We start from the raw sequence: 4,979 nt of genomic DNA, 5'->3' as shown, positions 1-4,979 counted from the left end.
TCAGTGGCCTGATAGTGCTGCCCACATAGATCTTCTTACAAAGGCAACGTAAAATATAGATTAGATGAGGTGGGCGCAATAATGTAGGAAGAAAATTTAAACCTGCAATAAGGGCACCTTTCAGGAAACTTTTCAGGCAAAATGGAATGGATATAAGTTGCTCCCAGAGGGCTGTTTAACTCTTTGAGCTGTAAGCTGGAGTAACAGTACTGGTTTGGGGAGAAAGATGCAGGGGTTCTGGCCCCTGGGCCTATTTAAAACCTTTGTTTAAGAAATATAATGTTATAACCAGCAATGCTGCTATGAGCCTACTGTTTACACTATTCGAGCCCGATATTTGTTTTTATGTTGCGATATTTATTTTAAAATCAATTCATGCTTGAAAAAGTATGGTGTTTTAATGTACTTATGAACTGTGATTGTATTTCTTGCTGCTTTTTCATTAAATTGTAATTGGATTTTAGTACCTGTGTATGTATATTTGCTTTTATGGTTGCTACACACAGACCGAATAAAGCTTACTGAACTGACTAATTTCTCACCCATTTCGCATCAAATCCAAGTTACAATGACAAACTAGATACAAAGATAACTGTGTCCTCATGCTCATCAATACACTACCCCATATATACTTGAGGAAGCTCAATCCATAGCACAACCACAGGGAAAATGTGCTACATCCTTTGAAAATGTGATTTGGCACCTTGCCAAGGTTATTAAGCGCTTTATATGTGCTACTACACTACCCCCCTGGAACAGATAAGACCCTGACTAGTCTGCACCCTATAATCCACACAGCATCCGTGAGGGTAGTTTCTCTGCACAGTCCAGGTCAACATAGCTGCTGGTTTTTATTTTCTTTATGATTTTCATTCCCATATGTTCTGGGTGTGTATGTCTCCATTTTCATTTTTTGAGTTGTGCTATGCAGCAATGAAACCGGGTGAGCGAGCCATTTATTCCTCCTAAATGATTAGATTTACAAAGAATAGAAATTTGGTAAAATACAACTAATATGAACAAAGAACTGCATTAAATCACAGCAGACTCTTTCCTTTCTCAAGGCCAGGCAGCACCGCTCTTTCAACCTTTTCCATTTTAATGAGATCAAGCACAACAAATCCACTTTCCTGATAGTAAATAGAGAAAGAATTGTGCCAAAGGTGACTCACTGCTTAAGAGGGTGGTTTAACTTTAAGGTCATCAAATATCATTTAAGGCATCTGCTTAACAGGCTGATGCTGGACCAGTGTCCTTCAATCCCTGCACACTGCCTCCTTTTATAGAGGGGCTACAGAGCATCAGGGGTCAGCTGCTGACCAATGAGAAAGTATTTGTACCTGGTTCCATGTGCTATCAAGAAATTATGCCGGGTGTCACCAATGACCTCCTGACCCCCCACTCTTGCATGGGGTCGGGAACCTCTCAGATGGACTGCACATTTGAGATTGAAATGATTGCGGGCTGTAGACAGTGAAGTAGGTGTGGCAGGAGCAGGACCCGAGGAGTGATGAATGAAATGACAATGCAGTGCTATAAGTCACCAGTGCATTGCACGTGTAGAAATGAACAGGACAATGGTGTGGTTGTTCTACCGGTCAATGCTTCCTGATGACTGCTTGCAGTCATGCTTCACGGGTGGGCTGTGGTGCAATTGCAGAGACCCGGTCTAGACAGGGCGCTCACAGGCAAAGGAGGAGGGAATGACTCGTCATAATGACGCTGAGGTCACACAATGACATAACACATACGATATGATGCTTGGGGTGTCAGAAAATACGTTTAAAAAATGAAATATGTAAAACAAGGAAAATGATGTCCAGGATTACTGCTTGTGTGAAAAGAGTTCTGGTCCCAAAGAATAAGTGGCAGTGGTGTCCACTGGCAACCACCGGCACAAATTTTGCACCGCGGATGACCTTAGCTGCCCTGCAAGAGTGTAATGCACCCCCTGGATCCAGGGTCAAGGGGCACAGGAGTGAGTGGGGGGAGTGTATGTCTGATGGCAGCTCACTGATTAGGCACCTACATCACCAGTTTCAGGGAGCAGGAAAACAGCAAAAGGTGGCGGGATCCATGAGAGGTTGGACCCAGCGCTTGATTTTTGTGTATTTAAAGGCTCCTCAGAGCCGCCCGCAGCCAAATAGATCCAGTGCCACATGTCACAATGTGTCAAACAAACAAGGTGCATCTTCATTGTGCTTTCATTTGCAGGCTGCCACCTTGTAGCTCTATAATACAAAAGTCACTGTACCCCACTGTGCCAACCAAGGCTCCATTCTGTTTCTCTCCGTTACACACAAAATCTCTGCAGTGATTGCATTAACCAAGTGACGTTTGAGAACGGTAGCATAAAAAAAGCATTTCCCATTAATTTCTTTAACGTGTGTGGTTTATCATCTTTAGATTAGTTGTGCGCTTATTTTGTATGTAGTTCTTAATGATGAAAGGCCAACAAAGAAGTTATAGAATAGGTTTTCCTTGTTTCTGTCTGGTTGCAACACCTAGACTGCATTGGCTGCTCAAGCAGTCAGCGCTAAAGCTAATTTATGCCTAATGACTGCTGCAGTTTAAATGTCACTAGATAGATAGCCAAGGCTGGCTTTAGTGCAGGGTATGTGAGTAGAATATTTCATGGGATGCTCACAGCTTGGCTTTTACCTGCACGGAGCTGGAAATTGCCAAACATCATTCAAGGCAATTAAGACAAATACAATTCATTCATTGTGTGATTTAAGTTGAACCCGGGGATGGCTTTTCTTCTCATTCTGAAATTTAAAATAATCAAAACATGCCTGCCACAGACTTCATTTATGCTTAAACTGTAACAGGGCCAAATAGACTGATTCGTACTTTAAAAAATGAACCTGAATTTAAACTGATGAATTGTTATGAGTGCGAAAAACTTGAAGCTAGATATTTTTGAGCCTTTCTTTCTTTCTTTCACTTTCAGCAGATCCAGCATTCGATGCTCTTGTCCTGTCCACAGAGCGGCCCGAGTCTCTACTTGTTTACAGTATGAACTTTCATCCTGGGATAATTAAAGCTGAAGATCTTTAGTAATGTTGCTAAATTGTGTCGTGCGCTGCATATTTTTTAATTTGCGACATTTCTCTATTATGTGGATAGTGAAAGTTTTGATGTGTTTCCTCCCAGCACATTGTGATCATGCAGGAGCAGCAGAAGACGTGTCCACAGAGACAGTGCACCCTCTCAGAGACCCCTCCACAACTGCCCACTTTGTTAATGCTTTAGAAGGGCTCTGGCTGCTTGTGAGGGCTGCGGGAGTGACACGACACTGAGGTCAGGAGTGGAAGCCCCTGACAACTTCACAGTGTTTCTCTGCGCTTGTCATCACAAAGTGATGAAGCAATCTGGAATCCCTGTGTGCAGAGCCTGGACTGGGAGCTACAAACACCACAAAGCGAAGCAAGTAAGTAAGGACAGAGAGAGCAGACACAAGCTGGAGAGTAGAGCTTCAAAGGGGCTTTAAAGTCAGCTGAGCTTTAACGTATGGCTGCCGGAAAGATGGTTCCAGGACCTGTTTGTAGAGCCAGAGGAGCGCACACGCCACCGAGATGTCAGCCAGGCTGACCCTCTCCCCCACCAGGAATGTGCGCGTCCTAAGATGTTCATCCAGGGTGCTCAGCACACGCTTCACCTCCTCCTTGGCATGTTCCGTGGCCTGCTTGTTGTACTGCATTATCCCAAAGGTGGGGAACAGCCAGGTGCTTGCGGGAGGGACGATCTCGCTGTCGGCAAAGCTGACCCACTGGATGACTTGGGCAGCTGCCTCCCGGTTAATGCCGCGAAGCTCATCGTTACTGACATAGTAAGCAATGGCGTTACTCTCAAACACACAAAAAGCGTCCTTGGGGATGTGAAACTCTGTGAAAAGATGGCACAGTTTGATGCTAAGAAGTTCTCAGAAGCACAGCCCAAGAAGGAAGCCCCCAAAAAGGAAAAGGAGCCCAAGAAGGAAGAGAAAAAGGAAAAAAAGAAGGAAGAGAAGAAGCCTGCTGCTGAGGATGAGCCTGATGAGTGTGATGAGGTGCTAGCTTCAGAACCGAAGTCAAAGGACCCCTATGCCCACCTGCCAAAGAGCGCCTTCATCATGGACGAGTTCAAGAGGAAGTACTCTAATGAAGACACAGTGGCTGTGGCAATCCCATACTTCTGGGAACACTTCGACAAGGAGGGCTGGTCAATCTGGTATGGAGAGTACCGCTTCCCTGAGGAGCTAACACAGACCTTCATGAGCTGCAACCTCATCACAGGAATGTTTCAGCGTCTGGATAAACTGCGCAAGACTGGCTTTGCCAGTGTCATACTCTCTGGAAGCAACAATGCCAGTACTATCTCTGGCATCTGGGTATTCCGCGGGCAAGACTTGGCTTTCACGCTCAGTGAAGACTGGCAAATCGATTATGAGTCCTATACCTGGCGGAAGTTGGATGTGGACAGCGAAGAGTGCAAGACAATGGTGAAGGAATACTTCACGTGGGAGGGAGAGTTCAAGCACATCGGCAAGCCTTTTAACCAGGGCAAAATCTTCAAGTGAGACCACGTCTCGTAAGCTTGGTACATTCAGGAAGTGAAGGGAACCATTGCACCTGGCGGTAGTCTCACAACTCTACTCCACCACACAGCGTCCTACCACTCTGCCCAATGTGGACTATGCATAAATGGAGCCTGTCACGTTTACAATTAACTGATCATGAGAAATAAAGAAAAGTGGCCTGTTAAAAAAAAAAAAAAAAAAAAAAAAAAGAAAAAAAAAAAAAAAAAAAAAAAAAGTCAGCTGAGCTTTCCTCGTGAATAACTCACCCTCCTCTGATGGTGGTGGAGGTGTGGGGGGAGGGGCAGTAAGGAAGGAAGAAAACTGCCGCCGGCATCCCACTCTTTGCACTGGGAGATGAGGAGTGGGACACAGGAGAGGCTGCAGGTGGGATGGAAAGAGAGGTAAAGTAGGACAGGGG

The 4,979-nt window shown here is 45.0% G+C and overlaps 1 pseudogene across 1 annotated transcript; it reads left to right on the top strand.

Annotated features, from left to right (window-relative positions):
* The first annotated feature begins 3,512 nt into the window (after positions 1 to 3,512).
* On the top strand, positions 3,513 to 4,765 carry LOC147663504 (elongation factor 1-gamma-B pseudogene; annotated as a pseudogene). The gene has a single exon (XR_015305305.1). The product of XR_015305305.1 is annotated as an elongation factor 1-gamma-B pseudogene (transcript).
* The last annotated feature ends 214 nt before the right edge of the window (positions 4,766 to 4,979 follow it).

The sequence above is a fragment of the Lissotriton vulgaris genome, unplaced genomic scaffold (assembly GCF_964263255.1).
Source record: "Lissotriton vulgaris unplaced genomic scaffold, aLisVul1.2 SCAFFOLD_6051, whole genome shotgun sequence".
Taxonomy (NCBI): domain Eukaryota; kingdom Metazoa; phylum Chordata; class Amphibia; order Caudata; family Salamandridae; genus Lissotriton; species Lissotriton vulgaris.
This window is presented reverse-complemented; position numbering and strand designations above follow the sequence as displayed.